We start from the raw sequence: 19980 nt of genomic DNA on the forward strand, positions 1-19980 counted from the left end.
AAAGGAATCAGATGAAATTCTTTTCTCTTTGCTCCTCTAGAGGATCTTTTTTCCTCTGGCTTCTTTCAAGACTTTTTCTTTAATTTTCTGTAATTTGAATATGATATGCCTAGGTGTAGGGTTTTTTTTATGTATTTTTCATTTTATTTTATTAATTTTATTTTATTTTTTGAGACAAGGTCTCACTCTGTCGCTCAGGCTGGAGTGCATTGACTCAATCAGGGCTCACTACAACCTCTGCCTCTCAGGCTCCCTAGTAGCTGGGGCTACAGGCATGTGCCACCACACCCAGCTAATTTTTCTATTGTTTGTGGAGACAGGGTTTCACCATGTTGTTCAGGCTGGTCTCAGATTCCTGGGCTCAAGCAATCCTCTTGCCTCGACCTCCCAAAGTGTTGGGATTACAGGTGTGAGCCACTGCACCCAGCCCATTTATCTTTCTTAACACTTCCTGAACTTCATGGATCTGTAGTTTGGTGTAACATTAATCTGGGGAAATTCTCAGTCATTGCTTCAAATATTTATTTCGTTCCTTTCTTCTCTTGGTATGCCTATTATCTACATGTTACACCGTTTGGAGTTGCCCCACAGTTCTTGCACATTTTGTTCCTTTGTGTGCATGTGTGTCTGTTTTCTCTTTGCTTTTCAGTTTTGGAAGTTGCTATTGACATGTCCTCCAGCTCAGCAATTCTTTCCTCAGCTCAGCAATTCTCTCCTTCAATCCAGTCTGCTAGTGAGCCCATCAAAGGCATTCTTTGTTAGCTTTTTCTTAATCTCTAGCATTTCTTTTTGATACGCTCTTAGACTTCACCTCTCTGCTTACATTACCCATCTGTTCTTGCATGTTGTCTACTTTTTCCACTGGAGTCCTTAGCGTATTAGTCATAGTTGTTTTAAATTCATGGTCTGATACTTCCAACATCGCTGCTATATCCCAGTCTGGTTCTGATGCTTGCTCTGTCTTCAAACTGTTTTTTGTATGCTTCGCACTTTTTTATTAACAGCTGGATATGATGTACAGTAAAAGGAACTCTGGTAAGTAGTCCTTTAGCGGTATGGCGGGGAGAGGAAGCTTTCTATATTTGTATGATAAGGTCTCAGTTTTAGCAAGCTTGTGCCCCTGGGATGTAAACTTCACAAGTGCTTTTCAGTACCCCCACCCCCTTTAGGTGGGACAGGATGTCTAGAAGGGGCTGGAGTTAGGTGTTTCCCTTCCCCCAGGTTGATTTGGCTCTGATAAAACCTCAACAGGTAAGGCTGTGGCAGAATCATTTTTCTTGAGGACAGGCCTTGTTAAGAACAGAATGCTCTGGCATATTTCAGAATGGTTACTTTCCCCCTCCCCTGCTAGAAGCACCAGAGATCTTCATGGTGAAATCTTCACTCTGATCTTCACGGTGAGAACCTGGGAGAGCTCCTAGAGGTAAAACTCACAAAGTGTGGGGACCCTCTTATGACTGGGTCTTTGTAGAATTATTAACTCACACACTTACCCAAACTGAACCTCTGGGCAATTCATCAATTACAATTCAGATTCCTCTTTCCCAGTACTGGTTCCCATGGAGGTGTATGCCCAGTGATTTCTGCTCCAGTAAGTTGTGATTCTGTGTCACCTGTCTGTCTCCAATTTGGGAGGCAGTGGTTTGCCCTGTGACCATTTCTCCGACAGCTCTACTTCTTTTTCTTTTTTTTTTTTTTCAGACGAAGTTTTGCTCTTGTTGCCCAGGCTGCAGTGCAATGGCATGATCTTAGCTCACCGCAACCTCCGCCTCCCGGGTTCAAGCGATTCTTCTGCCTCAGCCTCCCGAGTAGCTGGGACTACAGGCGCCCGTCAACATGCCAGGCTAATATTTGTATTTTTAGTAGAGATGGGGTTTCACTATGTTGACCAGGCTGGTCTTGAACTCCTGACCTCAGGTGATCCACCCGCCTCGGCCTCCCAAAGTGCTGGGATTACAGGTGTGAGCCACCATGCCCTGACAGCTCTACTTAGGACAAAGTGATGACCTCAAAACTCCTTACATGCTGAACTGGAAATCTTATTTACTCCCCTCAAGATCCTCAGTCATACTGCAAAGTCTCTTTGCCAAGTCAGGTAACATTTGCAGGTTCCAGGGATTTGAATGTGGACGTTTTTGGGGGCACTGTTACTCAGCCTAACCACAGGATGTCTGGGTGATTTTCAGTCTTTCAATTGTTATTATGAATGATGCTGTTGTAAAAACTGTTGAATATGTCTGATGGAAAACGTGTTTTCATTTCTGTTGGGTGTTTATGCAGGAGTGGGTTATTGGGTCCATAGGTTATATATGTTTTCAACCTTAGCAGATAAAGCCAAAGTTTTTCCAAAGTGGTTTTAAGAATTCCCATTCTTGGGAGGAAATATTTGCAATCATAGATCTGAGAAAGGCCCAGTATCCAGAATATATAAAGAACTCTTACAATTCAATAACAAGATAGCCCAGTTTAAAGATGGGCAAGGGATTTGAAGAGGCACTTCTCCAAAGAAGATATAAAAATGTAAAATAAGCATATGAAAAGATACTTAATGTCTTTAGTTATTGGGAATATGAAAATCAAAACCACAATAAGATACCACTTCACAACCACTAGGATGGCTAAAATAGTGTGTTGGTGAGGACTTGAAGAAACTGGAACCCTCATCCATTGCTGGTGGGAATGTAAAGTGGTGCAACTGCTTTGGGAAACAGTTTAGTGGTTTTTCATAAGGTTAAATGTTACTATATGACCCAGCCATTCCATGTCAAGGTTTATACCAATCACAAATGAGAACATATGTCCTCACAGAAACTTGTATACAAATGTGTACAGCAGCATTATTCATAATAGCCAAAAGGCAGAAGCAACCCAAACATCCATCAACAGACAGACGGATAAATGAAATGGCATATCCATACAATGAAATATTACTCAGCCATGAAAAGAAATGGAGTGTTGATGTATGCTACAACATGAATGAACCCTGAAAACATGTTAAGTCAAAGAAGCTAGTCACAAAAAGCCATATTGTGTGATTTCATTTATGTGAAATATCTAGAACAGCAAATCTGCTGAGACAGAAAGTAGATTAGTGGGTTGCTAGAAGGTAGAGGAAGGAGGAAATGAGGAGTGGCTGCTAGTGGGGTTTATTTGGGGGGTAAGGAAAGTACTCTAGAAATATATAGTGGTGGTAGTCGCACAATCTTGTGAATATACTAAAAACTACTGACTTGTACACTTCAAAAGGGTGAATTTTGGGCCAGGCGCCATGGCTCACGCCTGTAATCCCAGCACTTTGGGAGGCTGAGGCGGGTGGATCACGAGGTCAGGAGATCAAGACCATCCTGGCTAACACAGTGAAACCCCATCTCTACTAAAAATACAAAAAATTAGCTGGGTGTGGTGGCATGCACCTGTAGTCCCAGCTACTCGGGAGGCTGAAGCAGGAGAATCACTTGAACCCGGGAGGTGGAGGTTGCAGTGAGCTGAGTGAGATCATGCCACTGCACTCCAGCCTGGGCAACAGAGTGAGACTCCATCTCAAAAAAAAAAAAAAAAAAAAAGGTGAATTTTATGTGAATTATACATAATTTTTTAAAAAAGAATTTCCATGACTTACCAGCAACATGAGAATTGCAGTTGCTCCACATCCTTGTCTACACAAACTATTGACTGTCTGCAGTTTTAGCCATTCTGCAGATGTATGGTAGGATCTTGTGGTTTAAATTGTATTTCCTTGATACCTAATGAAGTAAAGCATATTTCATGTGTACTGGCCTTTGGATATCCTCTTTTGTAAAGTACTTGTTTAAGAGTCTTGTCCTTTTTGGAGGTGGAGGGGGCAGCTGCATAACTTTTTCTTATTTATTTATTTTTTTGAGACGGAGTTTCGCTCTTGTTGCTCAGGCTGGAGTGCAATGGCGTGATTTCGGCTCACCACAACCTCTGCCTCCCGGGTTCAAGCGATTCTCCTGCTTTAGCCTCCCAAGTAGCTGGGATTACAGGCATGCACCACCATGCCCGGCTATTTTGTATTTTTAGTAGAGACGGGGTTTCTCCATGTTGGTCAGGCTGGTCTTGAACTCCTGACCTCAGGTGATCCGCCTGCCTCGGCCTCCCAAAGTGCTGGGATTACAGGTGTGAGCCACTGCACCCGGCCTGACTTTTTCTTGTTTCTTTCTTTCTTTCCTTCTTTCTTTCTCTTTCTTTCTTTCCTTCTTTCTTTCTTTTCTTTCTTTCTTTCCTTTCTTTCTTTCTCTCTCTTTCCCTTCTTTCTTTCTTTCTTTCTTCCTTTTTCTTTCCTCCTTCCTTCCTTCCTTCCTTCCTTTTCTTTCTTTCTCTCTCTCTCTCCCCTCCCTCTCTCTCTTTCTTCCCTTTCTTTTTTTTTTTTTTTTGACAGAGTCTCACTCTGTTGCCCAGGCTGGAGTGCAATGGTGTGATCTCGGCTCACTGCAACCTCCACTTCCCAGGTTCAAGCGATTTTTGTGCCTCAGCCTCCTGAGTAGCTGGGATTGCGGGCATGCACCACCACACCTGGCTAATTTTTGTATTATTAGTAGAAATGAGGTTTCGCCATGTTGGCCATGCTGGTCTCGAGCTCCTGACCTCAGGTGATCTGCCCACTTCAGCCTCCCAAAGGGCTGGAATTACAGGCGTGAGCCACCATACCCAGCCTTGTCTCATTCTTTACATATTCAGAATACTGATTCCAGTCAGGTATGTATTGCAAATATCTTTTTCTACTCTGTGGTTTCCCTTTTCACTCTTATTGGTGTCTTTTCATGAATACAAGCTACTGATTTTAATATAGCTCAATTTATCAGCTTTTCTTTATGGTTATTGCTTTCATAACCTGTTTTTAAGAAGTCTTTGCCAGCTGGGCATAGTGGCTTGCACCATAATCCCAGCACTTTGGGAGGCCAAGGTGGGAGGATCACTTGAGCCAAGGAGTTTGAGACCAGCCTGGGCAATACAGTGAGACCTCATCTCTACCAAAAATTTAAAAATTAACTGGGCATGGTGGCATGAGCCTGTAGTCCCAGCTACTCTGGAGTCTACAAGGAGGATCACTTGAGCCCAGGAAGCAGAGGTTGCAGTGAGCCATGTTCACACCACTGCAGTGCAGCCAGGACGACAGAGTGAGATCCTGTCTCAAAAAAAAAAAAAAAAAAAGGCCTTTGCTAGCCCCAAAGTCATAAAGATATTCTATAATTTCATTTTTCTATAAGCTTTATTGTTTTACATTTCTACAATCCACTTGGAATTGATTTCTATGTATAGTGTGAAACGGGACAACATTCATTTTTAAAATGCAAATGTTCAATTAATCCGATACCACTGTTAGAAAAAAAAAAAATATCCTTTCTTTACCATTCTGCAGTGCTATCTTGGTCACAATTTGACTGTTTATTTATGCAAACATCTATTTCTGGGCTTTTGAACCAATTAGTCAATTGCCACAGAAATTCTGGCATTTTTATTAGGATTGCATTGAGGATAACAATTTGGGATAAATGTTACTTCTTTTTTTTTTTTTTTTTTTTTTTTTGAGACGGAGTCTCACCCTGTCACCCAGGCCGGAGTACAATGGTGCCATCTCGGCTCATTGCAACCTCTGCCTCCTGGATTCAAGCAATTCTCCTGTCTCAGCCACCCGAATAGCTGGGATTACAGGTGCCCACCACCACGCCCAGCTAATTTTTGTATTTTCAGTAGAGACGGGGTTTCACCATGTCGGCCAGGCTGGTCTCAAATTCCTGACCTCGTGATCTGCCCGCCTCAGCCTCCCAAAGTGCTGGGATTACAGGTGTGAGCCACTGCGCCCTGCTGATAACTGTTATCTTTACAACATCGCCAAACTATGCACAGAATAGTCTTCCATTTATTATATATAGGATTTTTTTCAGTTTCTCTTAGCAATGTTTGTAGTTTTCAGTGTGCACTCTTGTGTCTCCTTTTCGTTGCTTTTTGGGAGAGTATTTGGTTTTGATGGTATAATAAGATCCGTTTAAGATTTCTTTTTTTTTTTTTTTTGAGACGGAGTTTGGCTCTTGTCACCCAGCCTGGAGTGCAATGGTGCAATCTCGGCTCACTGCAACCTCCACCTCCTGGGTTCAAGCAATTTTCCTGCCTCAGCCACCCGAGTAGCTGGGATTACCGGTGTCTGCCACCACGCCTGTAAAAATACAAAAATTTTTGTATTTTTAGTAGAGACGGGTTTCACCAGGTTGGCCAGGCTGGTCTCGAACTCCTGACCTCAGGTGATCCACACTCCTTGGCCTCCCAAAGTGCTGGGATTACAGGCGTGAGCCACCACACACGGCCTAAGATTTCATTTTACTTTGTTGCTCATATATATAAATACAGTTTTCATGTTGATTTCATCCAGAAACTTTACCTCCATTTATTTTATTTTATTTTTATTTTTTTGAGATGGAGTCTCCATGTGTCGCCCAGGCTGGAGTGCAATGGTGCAATCTCAGCTCACTGCAACCTCCACTTCCCTGGTTCAAGCGATTCTCCCACCTCAGCCTCCCAAGTAGCTGGGATTACAGGTGTCCGCCATCATGCCTGGCTGATTTTTGTATTTTTAGTAGAGACCGGGTTTTGCCATGTTGGTCCAGCTGGTCTTGAACTCCTGACCTCAAGTGATCCACCCGCCTCAGCCTCCCAAAGTGCTGGGATTAGCTACTCAGGAAGCTGAGGAAGGAGAATCGCTTGAACCCAGGAGGCAGAGGTTGCAGTGAGCTGAGAGATCATGGCACTGCACTCCAGCCTGGGCAACGGAGTGAGACTCTGTCTCCAAAAACAAACAAACAAACAAACAAACAAACAAAGTGCTGGGATTACAGGCGTGAGCCACCGCACCCGGGGCCACCTCTTCATTTATTAATGTAATGGTTCGCCTGTAATTTATTTTGGATTTTTCTACATGTAGTTATGTAATCTGCAAATAATGACTTTTATCTCTTCCTTTGTAATGTCTTCTTGTTTATTACACCTATACTTCAATACAGATTATTATAGAACTGGTGAGAGGAAACATCTTTAATTGTTCCCCATCCCAGAGTAAAAACTTTCAATATTTCACCATTAAGTATGTTTGCTGCATGCTTTCTGTAGAGACACTATCAAAAAAGGAAGTACTCTCAGATGAGAACAGGTCCTGGCAAAAAAAAAAAAAAAAAAAAAAAAGGGAAGTGCTCTTTTTCTGTTGTTGTTTGTCTGAGACGGAGTTTCACTCTTGTTGCCCAGGCTGGAGTGCAGTGGCGCAATCCTGGCTCACTGCAACCTCCGCCTCCCGGGTTCAAGCAATTCTCCTGCCTCAGCCTCCCGAGTAGCTGGGACTACAGGCATGCGCCACCACGCCGGGCCAATTTTGTATTTTTAGTAGAGACGAGGTTTTTCCATGTTGGTCAGGCTGGTCTCCAACTCCCGACCTCAGGTGATCCGCCCACTTCGGCTTCCCAAAGTGCTGTGATTACAGGCGTGAGCCACTGCGCCCCACCTGGAAGTGCTTTTTTCTAGTCAGTTTATGCTATGAGTTTTATCATGAATGGGTGTTTAATTTTATCAAATGCTGTCTTCATCTATAGAGATTATTTTCTTTTTTTCTATTAATGGTATGAGTACATTACCTTTTTTTTTTTTTGAGATGGAGTCTCGCTCTGTCCCCCAAACTGGAGGGCAGTGGTGCTATCTCGGCTCACTGCAAGCTCCGCCTCCCGGGTTCACACCATTCTCCTGCCTCAGCCTCCCAGCAGCTGGGACCACAGGCACCCGCCCCCACGCCCGGCTAATTTTTTGTGTTTTTAGTAAAGACCGGGTTTCACCGTGTTAGCCAGGATGGTCTCGATCTCCTGACCTCGTGATCCGCCGGCCTCGGCCTCCCAAAGTGCTGGGATTACAGGCGTGAGCCACCGCTCCCGGCCTACATTACCTTTTAAAATATTAAGCCAGCCAGGCGCAGTGGCTCACGCCTGTAATCCCAGCACTTTGGGAGGTCGAGACAGGCAGATCACGAGGTCAGGAGATCGAGACCATCCTGGCCAACACGGTGAAACCCCATCTCTATTATAAATGCAAAAATTAGCCGGGCATGGTGGCGGATGCCTGTAGTCCCAGCTACTCAGAAGGCTGAGGCAGGGGAATCACTTGAACCTGGGAGGTGGAGGTTGCAGTGAGCTGAGATGGTGCCACTGCACTCCAGCCTGGGCAACAGAGCGAGACTCCATCTCAAAAAAAAAAAAAAAAAAAATTATGCCAACTTTGTATTCCTGGAAAAATCCCTATGCTGATCTTAATATATTAGTTGTATTGTATTCCTGAGTTTGATTTGCTAACTTTTTTAGAATTTTGCATTATGCTCATGAGAAAGCCTAACCTGTAATTTTCATTTCCCCTGTTTTTGTCAGTGTTTTATATCAAGATTATGTTGACCTCATAAAACAATTCCGTTTGTGTTCTTTGTAAAGAGTTCATATAAGATTGCTGTAGTACCTGTCAAATTTGTTTCTGTAGAATGATCAAATGTCACTTTATAAGTCTCCTCATGGAACTGAATAATGAACCAAATGGTAATATCCACTATAGTTTTCTCACTCGGGGCCTTTCATTTAGACAGAAATTACTAGCTGTTTAAACTGGCAGAATCCCAGAATATGGGAGTTCTTCCTTCATGTAACAGTTACTAATGTTTCTACTAAATAGATATTCCCCATGCTGAAATAAGATTGTAGAAAATGATGCCAGCCAATTCCTGCTGAATGTATAAGACTTATCCTGTGATCATTATCATTTTATAAAATTATAGGAAAAAATGAGTGAATATTTCATTATAATAGGTTAAACTTTAATAAACCCTAGGGAGAAATTCAAGCTGTGTATAGTATAGGATAATTTGCTAGAATTCTCACCTCTTCTTTCTTGAGCCACGTGGCCTAGAAAATGGCTAAGACATATGAATACCTTATTTGGAAACATCCTGAAGTGTAATTCTTAACTGATTATAGGGGTGTGGTTTGGTTGAGGGAAATCATGACTATTATGTTAAGAAACTTCATTTATTATAGTTTAAGCCAACAGGTAGCAAAATTGGCTTATACGAGGAATTATTTAAAACATTTGGACAACTCTTGTGTCAAATAGGAACAATGTTTAAAAGAAAAATGAAAAAGTGTTTATGTCCATTGCCTAGTAATTTCTTGGGCATCTTATACCAGGAAATGTCAGGAATAGCTGACATTGTATTCTCTTAAGTAACAGGGACATGGCAGGAATGAACACCAGCAACTTTTGGTTTTACTGATTTACCAAATTGTAATCCATACATATAATTAAAAATATGTGGTTATTAATGTGAAGAGGTGCTTGGAATTCAAGGATATTTTAAAAGATATCTCTATTTTACTTGGCTACACTTAAAAAATTTTTTAATGTATTTCTCAATCAGCTGAAGATAATTAGAGAGTAGATGGCAATAGTCATACTTTGAGAAATTGCAGATACACACACACACACAAAATACTTTGAGAAATTAGGGATACACACACACAGAGCACGAGAGAGAGAGAGAGACAAACAGAGAAGGGGAGAATTATAAACACATATACACATTTGGTCGCACTATATCACCACAGTCTTTTTAGAATTAGTTGGTAACAACTCTTTTCCATCTTATCTTGGGTTAGGAATATTTTCTAAAACTTAAATACAGCAATTCTCAAATTTTTTGGTCACAGGACTTCTTTGCACTCCTACTTATTAGGGACCCCAAAGAGCTTTTGAAAATGTTTGTAATATTCATCTATATTTACCATATTGGAATAAAATGTAAACATTTTAAATATTAATTCATTTATAAATAACAAATTTTTTACGGGTTAACATAAATGACATTTTTAATGGAATATAACTTTCCCCAAACAAACAAAAAAAGTATTGAAAATAATGTCATTGTTTTATATTTTTGTAAATCTCTTTAATGTCTTGCGTGATAGAAGAACAGCTGGATTCTCATATTTGCTGCATTCAATTTGGTGTGTTACGTTGTTTTGGTTGAATTCTATGAAGAAAATCCAGCTTCACAGATATGTAGGTGGAAAAGATAGGAATATGTTAATAGCTTTTCCAAATAATTGTGAATTTTCTTTTTTGAGGCTAAAATTTGACAAGTGTTAGTTTTTTAAGGATTAAATGTAGTGTGGAATCCATTGGTCTATCCTACTCTTTAAAAAAATTTTTTTTTAATTTTAATTTTTTTTTTTTGAGACAGCTTTGTAACCCAGGCTGGAGTGCAGTGGCTCCATCTCAGTTCACTGCAACCTCTACCTCCTGGGCTCAAGCGATCCTCCCACCCCAGCCTCCAGAGTTGCTGGGACTTTCAGGGCGCATCATCACACCCAGCTAATTTTTTTTTGTATTTTTTTGTAGAGATGGGGTTTCACAATGTTGCCCAGGCTGGTCTTTAACTCCTGGACTCAAGTGATCCACCTGCCTTGGCCTCACAAAGTGCTGGGATTACAGGTGTCAGCCACCGCACCTGGTCCTATCCTACACTTTGAATAGATTGTTACCCCTATGTGAGTTTGTAACATCAATTTATCGGTCTTTTAGAAAATATCAGTTAACTGAGTTTCAAGGATCTTCCAAGTATTGATATTTCATCAAAAAAATCACACAAAAAAGGATCTTCCAAATATTGACATTTCTTCAAAAAAATCACACTGTAGCCTGACATGGTGGTGCACACCTGTAGTCCCAGTTACTCAGGAGGCTGAGATGCGAGGACCACTTGAGCCTAGGAGTTTGAGACCAGCCTGGGCAACATAGGGAGACTCTATCTCAAAAAAAAAAAAAAAAAAAAGTCCCATTTGTTAATATTACTACTAATCTCACTAGAAAAGTCTAAGTGTTGGGAAGCTATCAAGCTCACTGGTACATACAAGTGTTCCAAAATGCTAATTTTATTGGAAAGTTCAAATGCTATGAATGGCAACAAATGCTGTCAGTTGTATTCCTTGTATTGACAGGCTTATTTTGTTCATTTTTGAGAAAATGTCTGCCAAATACCTAAATCTGGAAACCTGTTCTTTCAAGTAAGATGGTGAGAAAAGTGACTAGTTTTGCTTACTTATAACTCAATAGCACGAGTTCTTCTCCTAGAGCTGCCATTGTCACTCAGCATGCAGCAGAAATGCTGTAGGTGTACTTCCTATCTTATCACATAGAATTGTAAAAGGACTGGTACTAAATGACTGCAATGTAACAAAATTAATCATTTACTTGTTCATCAAGGGAATTTTTAAGTGAAACTGGCTTTATTTTTTCCCATGTAGTGGTGAAGAATACAATGACCACAAATAGAGTTTGGTACCACTGCCTTGTTTTGTGCTACGGTGCTGGCAGTTTTACTCCACTAGCAGTGCAAACAAATGTCCTCACAGTGAAAAAGGCAAATGACCTCTTAGTAGTCTTTTGAAAATAGTCTATTTTACAGAACCCCTGTAAGGAACCCCTGGTTGTCTACAAAAAAATACAAAAATTAGCTGGGTGTGCGTGCCTATAGTCCCAGCTACTCAGGAGGCTGAGGCAGGAGGATGGCTTGAGCCCGGGTGTAGGAGGTTGCAGTAAGCTGAGATCAAGCCATTGTACTCCATCCAGCTCTGGGCGACAAAGCAAAACCCTGTTTTGGCCAGGCGTGGTGGCTCACACCTGTAATCCCAGCACTTTGGGAGGCTGAGGCAGGCAGATCACAAGGTCAGGAGATCGAGACCATCCTGGCCAACACAGTGAAACCCCATCTCTACTACAATACAAAAAATTAGCCGGGTGTGGTGGCACGTGCCTGCAGTCCCAGCTACTCGGGAGGCTGAGGCAGGAGAATCGCTTGAACCTGGGAGGCAGAGATTGCAGTGAGCCGAGATTGTGTCCCTACACTCCAACCTGGCAACAGAGCAAGACTCTGTCTCAAAAAAAAAAAAAAAAAAAAAAAAAAAGACATGAACAGACAAATCAAAAATAACATAAAAATGGCCCTTGATATGAAAATATGTTCAGCTTTCCTCATGGGAGAAGTACACATTAAAACTACACTGAGGCCGGGCGCGGTGGCTCACGCCTGTAATCTCAGCACTTTGGGAGGTCAATGCTAGTGGATCAGTTCAGGTCAGGAGTTCGAGACCAGCCTGGCCAACATGGTGAAACCCTGTCTCTGCTAAAAATGCAAAAATTAGTCGGGCGTGGTAGTGCATGCCTGTAGTCCCAGCTACTTAGGAGGCTGAGGCAGGAGAATTGCTTGAGCCAGGAAGGCAGAGGTTGCAGTGAGCCAAGATCATGCCATTGCACTCCAGACTGGGTGACATAGGGAAACTGTCTCAAAGAAAAAAAAACTACACTGAAATATTATTTCTCCCTATCAGAATGAAAAAAATTCAAAGGCTTGACCACACTGTTGGAGAGGCAATGGAGAAATACATGCACTCCTTCACTGCTCGTGGGAGTGCCAAATAGTATAGCCTCTAGTGAATGAAATTTGCAGTTTAACAAAATTGCATATGCCTACTCAGTAATCACATGCCTAGGAACTGACCCTAAAGATACAAAAGTAATACAAAAGTATTATTCACAATACAAAAGTAATATTCACACATTTATTCACCATTTGTAATTGCAAAATAGTGGGAACAACCTAAATGCGTATGGATAGGAAACTGGCTAAATAAACTGGGACATAGCTACATGATGGAGTAACTACAATTTTTTTCGAATGAAATTGATTTCTGTGAACTGACATAGAGTAACTCCTCGGATGTATTGATAAATGAAAATAAAAAGTACTAATATATATGTAACACACATACCCATCTATATCTGTCCCTTTCCACTAAAGAAACACAGGAAAGATAACCAGAAACTAACAAAATTTGTTACTTACAGTGGAGGGGTGGGTGGGAATCAGGTGGAAGGCATAGAGACTGAGTGACATTTCTCTAAGTGAACCTTTTTGTATATTTCTACTTTTGAAACCTTTATCAATGTTTCATATTTTCAAAAAATAAAATTTAATCAGTAATGAAGACAAAACCTGTAGGATTGATTCTATGACCTGCAATGGCACTCATTTTGAGGTTAGACTTTGTGTTAGGGCTGCCTGGGGATGACAGGGTCTCCCTGCAATCCAAATTCCAAATTGGATCCCACCCTTTCCCTTCCCCAGGCACCCAGAAGCTCCTTCCTTTCTTTATCACATCCCTCACTCACGTGGTCAAACTGTCCTGGACTAAAATACCCAAATAATGATGGAAGCAAGGAGGTTAAGTGACACACAATCTTTTCCCCTAATGACACCTAAGAACTAACGCTGCTCTGGTGAGTGTAGAAGCCTTAGCATTCCTTTGCCTTTGCGGCCCTCTGCTGGTGTAAAGAAAATGTGGGGGTTGATGATGTTACTTGCTTATTCTCTAGTCTAGTTTTGTTGGGAGAGGAGCTTTGATGAGCTGTCTCTCCTAGGAGATCTCTGATCCAAAGTTCTTGCTTATCTGGCATTCTTGGACACTTTGTGGAATTTGGAAATATTCATACAATTTAAGACTCTTCCTTTGCCTTTCACATCACTGCTCTTGTCTCTTCCTGCTTTTTAACCACTGCTTTATTTCCTTGGCTCTTCTTCACCTTCTTTTCTACTCCTTCCAAAGTTCTAGCCTAAATCCTCTTCTTCGTATAAGTTCATCCCTTTAGCACTTTTATGACTGTAACTATTCAGTTCTATGAGTATTTCCCAAACGCTTTATTTCCTCCAATGCTCCAGATCTTTTTTTTTTTTTTTTAAACAGAGCTGGTGCCTCAGCCTCCCAAGTAGCTGGGATTACAGTCATGCACCACTACGCCCGACTTATTTTTGTATTTTTAGTAGAGACAGGGTTTCACCATGTTGGCCGGGCTGGTCTTGAACTCCTAGCCTCAAGTGATTGGCCCATATTGGCCTCCCAAAGTGCTCGCATTACAGGTGTGAGCCACCGCGCCCAGCCTCCAGATCCAAATTTGAAACTATTTACCACAAACTCTGCTTGATGCCCTCTGGCCCCTCAATCTCAGTGTGCCCTAATCTGAGTTCTTCATCTTCCCTTTGTTGGAACAAATGACCCAAAACCTGGAAATAAGGATTACCAAGTGCCCTTTCAATGTCATACTAGCACAGTATTTCTCAAAGTGTGGTCCCTAGACCAGCATCATCATCATCACCTGGGAACTTGTTAGGAGTGCAAATTTTCAGGTTCCACCCAAGATCTGCTGAGTCTGAAACTCTGGAGGTTGGACCCAGCAATCTGTGGTTTAACAAGCCTTCCAGGGGATTCTCATGATCACTTAAGTTTGAGAACTACTGAACTAGAGCAGGGGCTAGCAAACTATGGTTTGTGGGCCAAATCCAGCCTACTGCCTGCTTTTATTATTTTTTAATTTTAATTTTTAATTTAATTTTATTTTTTTGAGACAGAGTGTCGCCTAGGCTGGAGTACAGTGGCGCGATCTTGGCTCACTGCAACCACCATCTCCTGGGTTCAAGCGATTCTCCTGTCTCAGCCTCCTGAGTAGCTGGGATTACAGGCACCTGCCATTATGCCCGGCTAATTTTTGTATTTTAGACGGGGTTTCACCATGTTGGCCAGGCTGCTCTTGAATTCCTGACTTTAGGTGATCCGCCTGCCTTGCCCTCCCAAAGTTCTAGGATTACAGGCATGAGCCACTGTGCTCAGCCTATTGCCTGCTATTATAAAAGTTGTATTGGAACACAGCCACACCCATTTGTTACTATATCATCCACAGCTGCTTTTATTTTACAACAACAGTTGAGTTGAGTAGTTGCGACAGAGACCATATGGCTCTCATAGCCTAAAATAGTTACTATCCGGTTCTTTAAAGAAAAAGTTTGCAGACCCCTAGACTAGAGCATTGTCTACAAAACCCTCCTAAGGGTCATCTGATCGTCTAGGAAAAGACAATTTTCTCTGAGTTAGTATTTATTACTGAGTTGGGCCCAGATTCCGTAATTAAGGTATTAATTATAGAAAATTGGTAAATTGCAAATTATTTTTGTTAGAGGGAGATAAAAATGATTTCTCTGTGTTAGAGTTCATCATAAAGCTAACAATTTTATTGTCCTGTAAACCATAAACCAGTTTTGGATTTAACCTAGCAATCTTATTCTAGCATTATTTTTTTTCTTTCACTGAATACACACACACACACACACACACAGACACACACACACGCCTCTCATAACCTCCTATAAACCGGTTTTACATTCTTCTGATTACTTACCTAATAAATCAGGTAATTTTTTTTGCAATTTTATAACTTTGATGTATTTGACCATCAGCAATTAGTTCTCATCCACATTGACTGTCTGTAGATTTTTGAAAGTGGTAACAGGTACATAGGTAACCAAAGTATAGAGCTTATTTGGTGAATCTTCATCCTCATCCTGGATAATCGCACACGGATTCAGTATGAGACATTCCTTATTCCTTTGGCCCAGACAGCTTTGTTGAGCCTGGTAGCAACACGCACGTCTGGAGCTACCATCTCCTTCATGGCAAATTTCCGAATCTCTTTGAGTGCCCAAGGGGCACACTTCTTGAAGCGCACTCCATGGATGCACTTGTGAATGTTGATGGTGTATTCTTGGGTCACCACCTCGTTGATAGCAGAATAGCCCTTTTTCTTTTGGCCACCCTTCTTTGAGGGAGCCATTCTGCTGGGTCCAAGTTGGAAAGGCAATATTTTATTTTATTTTTTTAAGACAAGGTCTCACTCTGTCACCTGGGCTGAAGTGCAGTGGTACAATGGCACAATCAAGGTTCACTGTAGCCTCAACTTCCCGGGCTCAAGCGATCCTTCTACCTCAACCTCCCAAGTAGCTGGGACTACAGGCATATGCCTCCACACTCGGCTAATTTTTTTTCTTTTTTCTTTTCTTTTTTTTTTTTTAGAGATAGGGTCCAGTCTGGTCTTGAACTCCTGGACACAAGGAATCCTCCTGCCTGGATTACAGGCATGAGCCCAGCCTATTAATAAGTTAGATAAATCTTTGAAGCATTCTTACTATATGCTTGTATGAAAGTTATCTTTTTAATTTTTTGAAATTTGTACTTTGACATCAATAAGAGTTACTGCCTCCTATATTACCTCTCTGTTATTATTCTCCCTCAATCTCCTCGTTACCCAGACTTGAAATATTGGCACCTGCTCCAGTTCCTTTCTTACTCTCTAAACAAATCAGTCCTCAAATCTCACTAGTTTTACCTCCAAGTTTCTCTTGGTGCCATCCCCGTGATTAACGTCAGAGTTTAAGCTTCTATTCCCTCTCTCCTGAACTTTTACAATATCCCTTACTTGGATCTCTGTAACCACTGCGCTCAAGGCTGCTAGAAAAATATCCCCAAGGAAAAGCTCCGATCATTTCACTCCCCTTCCTAAAACTCACTGGGGGTTCTTCATTACCCAACAATAATGGAAAGGCCCAGTTCCTTAGCTTGATTTTCAAAGCCTTCCAAAATTTGATCTCGAGCTTATTCCTTAACTACTCTGTCCTTCCCTGCTCCCTTCATTCACTATGCCTATGCACACTTTCTTTGCCTTCCTTCATACCGCCCTACTGCCTGGATACTTTCTGCCCTGTATCTGTATGTCCAAACCGAAGTATAGTTTAACCCCAACTTGAAGCTCCACTGTAGTGATCCTTTTAACTGAAAGTTATTTCTCTCTGCTCCGAATTAGCAACATATTTAATTTGTATCTCTTCTATAACACATATCTCTTTCTATTTTGTAACATAGTCCTCTGTGGACATTACTGTGGTATCATTGTAGGATAGCATCTATAATCTAACTTTGTATCCACAGTATTACCTAACTGTGCTAATACCGATAACAGGGCCAGTGAAAAATTGTTTAGCAGGAACTGCTGAAAAAATTAAACTCTGAACTGAAAAAGTAGTACTGAGGCAGGATAGGCAGTCAAGGAACTGCCCATATCCTCAGGACGCAGCAACCGTGGTGACCCCAACATTTAACATAATAAGGCTCAGCATTTGAATTGTGATTGAACTCAGTCGAGCAAAGCTATCTTCAGTAGGAAATTTCTTCTGTAGAGAACATGAGCACTTTGATTTTACCTGTTCTCAAACTGACCTTTTGCTCATCATAACAGCAAAAAACACGCCCCTGGGTGGAGATTTACGATGCTAATGGGACACCTGAGGGATGAACATGCGTGCACAGCTACTGCACATGTGGAGCCAGAGGACCAACCAGAAGATGCTTACTACTAGGTTGGTGCAAAAGTAATTGTGGTTTTTGCATTTAAAGTAATGGCCAAAACCGCGATTACTCTTGCACGAACCTAACGGTAACACTTCTTCCCACCTCCTTACGAATAATCATGCAAATAATACATGATTAGCAATAACCTCCAGCAATAATCAACGTTGTCTCATCCTTACGAGCAGCCTGCCCTGAATTCTCTCTCTCTCTCAGGGTGTGATGTCTATTCTGTACTTAGCTTTCAAAATTTTTTTTTCTTTTGCAATAAATTATGCTGCATCTCTTTTGCTGTATGTCTCTTGTTTAAATTCTTTTAAACTAAGAAGACAAGAACCAAGGTCTCGCAACAGTCTCCAACACTACCACATTATTTTTTGAATGTCTGAAATCCCATCAAATTATGTTCCCCAATCTCTGTCTTCTTGTGAGTGTTTTTCTTTCTTTTTTTAAAAATTAAATATCTAATTTTAAAGAACAGTGAATATTCTTTAAAACCTAAATTTAGTGTATCTTCCTTTCTTCTTTTTGTTGTATTTTTTTCACCATAAGTAAGATTTCTCATTTCAACATAGTGAGTCCCACCATTTGACTATTGCAAGTTGTTTTATTCATTAATGAGGGTGACAGTTTTCTGTGTGAATATGCCCATCAAAAGAGTTTCCTATACAAGTAGTTGCTCATGAAGCACTAACATTTTTATTTGGTCTTTCAATTTATGAAGAAAATGTAAGGGATACCCATTTCTTTACCTGGGTGAAATATTAGTCTCTAAATCCCAGGCACCCCCAAATCAATCAGAGCAAAGAAAATATGGCACGTCTACTGTCTACCACACAATGGCTTTCACTTTTATCACATTATAAAACAGTGTTTCTCTATGTGGATGGATTTCTTCCCAGATTCACATGAAGAGCTTGTTACAAAAGTATATTCCCAAGCCCCATCTACATTCAGAATCTTTGGGGCTAGATCTCCAAGAATCTTCATTTTTAATTAATCTCACAGATGATTCTTCGCCACGTTGGAGTTTATGAATCACAGGCTAAATTTGTGTCTTCTTCTAAAAATGCAAAGAGAAGCAGAGACCCCTAGAGAATTGCGTAAGTGTGCCCTAAACAAACCAAGAGGGTTGACGAAATCTGTTCATCTTCTCTCTTGTCTCAAAGTATCCTTGTTTCTTTGTAACTTCCTCCCAATACTTTATTTTGAAAATGTTCAAACATACAGAAATGCTGAAATAATTGTACAGTGGACACCCATATACTTCTCCTTACCATTAATATGTTACTGCAGTTGCTTTATTAGAGATTTTCGTTGTTGTTGTTTTTTTAACAATGATTTTTTTTTTTTTGAGACGGAGTCTCGCTCTGTTGCCCAGGCTGGAGTGCAGTGGCGCGATCTCGGCTCACTGCAAGCTCCGCCTCCCGGGTTCATGCCATTCTCCTGCCTCAGCCTCCTGAGTAGCTGGTTCTACAGGCGCCCGCCACCACGCCCGGCTAATTTTTTGTATTTTTAGTAGAGACGGAGTTTCACCGTGTTAGCCAGGATGGTCTTGATTTCCTGACCTCGTGATCCGTCCGCCTTGGCCTCCAGAGTGCTGGGATTACAGGCGTGAGCTACCGCGCCCGGCCTACTTTTTTTTTTTTTTGAGACGGAGTCTCACTCTGTTGCCCAGACCAGAGTGCGGTAGCGCGATCTCAGCTCACTGCCACCTCCGCCTCCCGGGTTTGAGCGATTCTCCTGCCTCAGCCTCCGGAGTCGCTGGGATTACAGGCACACGTCACCACGCCCGGCTAATTTTTGTATTTTTAGTAGAGACGGGGGTTTCACCATGTTGGTCAGTCTGGTTTCGAACCCCTGACTTCAGGTGATCCACCTGCCTTGGCCTCCCAAAGTGCTGGAATTACAGGCGTGAGCCACTGTGCCTGGCCTATCACAAATCTTTTATCCATCTCTCTAGTCATCAACTCATCTTAATTTTGGATGAATTTCAAAGGCAATTTTAGACATCAGTAGTGTCCAATTTGGGATGATAGTGACTTGAAGAATAATGGGGCAATGAATCCTTGCAGCCCTGGTGAAAATACAGTGGCCTTCCTTGTTGGACAGAATTGGTGGCATCGTGGCCTTGGGAGGACATTCAGAATGCATGTAATCAAAGACAGAAGGGTAGTTCTGGCTGGTTATAGGTGGCCCCTGCAGGGCAGTATCTACTTGTCTCTATTCATTTGAATGGGAGCTTTTGTTTGTTACTGGAAGAAGAAAGGGAGGTTTGGGGCCACGGAGAAGATGTAGCAGCTGATGGCAGCAGAAACCCCTTCTCTCTTCCATGGGTTTTGAGACTCCAATGGAGAGATGAGTTAGAAGCTGACGTTTTCTGGGTTAGTGTTTAGCAGCAAGGTTTCTAGTCAGACTGCTTAGGCCTGCATTCCAGCTGCTCCTGGCTGTTTGACCTTGGATATGATTTCAGCCTCTTGGCCTCAGTTTTCTCATTTGAAAATGAATGTAACCGACTTTATACTGTCGAACCTACTTTATATTGTTGTGAACATCCTGTAACTCAATCAACTTCAGTTGCTAAAATATAATTACATTCCTTGACAAGTTCACACAAAATTAACATATGTGACTGTAGCAGTTGGTGACCAAGAAAGAAACA

The 19980-nt window shown here is 41.5% G+C and overlaps 1 pseudogene; it reads right to left on the reverse strand.

The window, feature by feature from the left end:
• Positions 1-15364: 15364 nt before the first annotated feature.
• LOC129033772 (large ribosomal subunit protein eL31-like) lies at positions 15365-15771 on the reverse strand (annotated as a pseudogene).
• Positions 15772-19980: the final 4209 nt, after the last annotated feature.

This window comes from Pongo pygmaeus, chromosome 2, assembly GCF_028885625.2.
Source record: "Pongo pygmaeus isolate AG05252 chromosome 2, NHGRI_mPonPyg2-v2.0_pri, whole genome shotgun sequence".
Classification (NCBI taxonomy): Eukaryota; Metazoa; Chordata; class Mammalia; order Primates; family Hominidae; genus Pongo; species Pongo pygmaeus.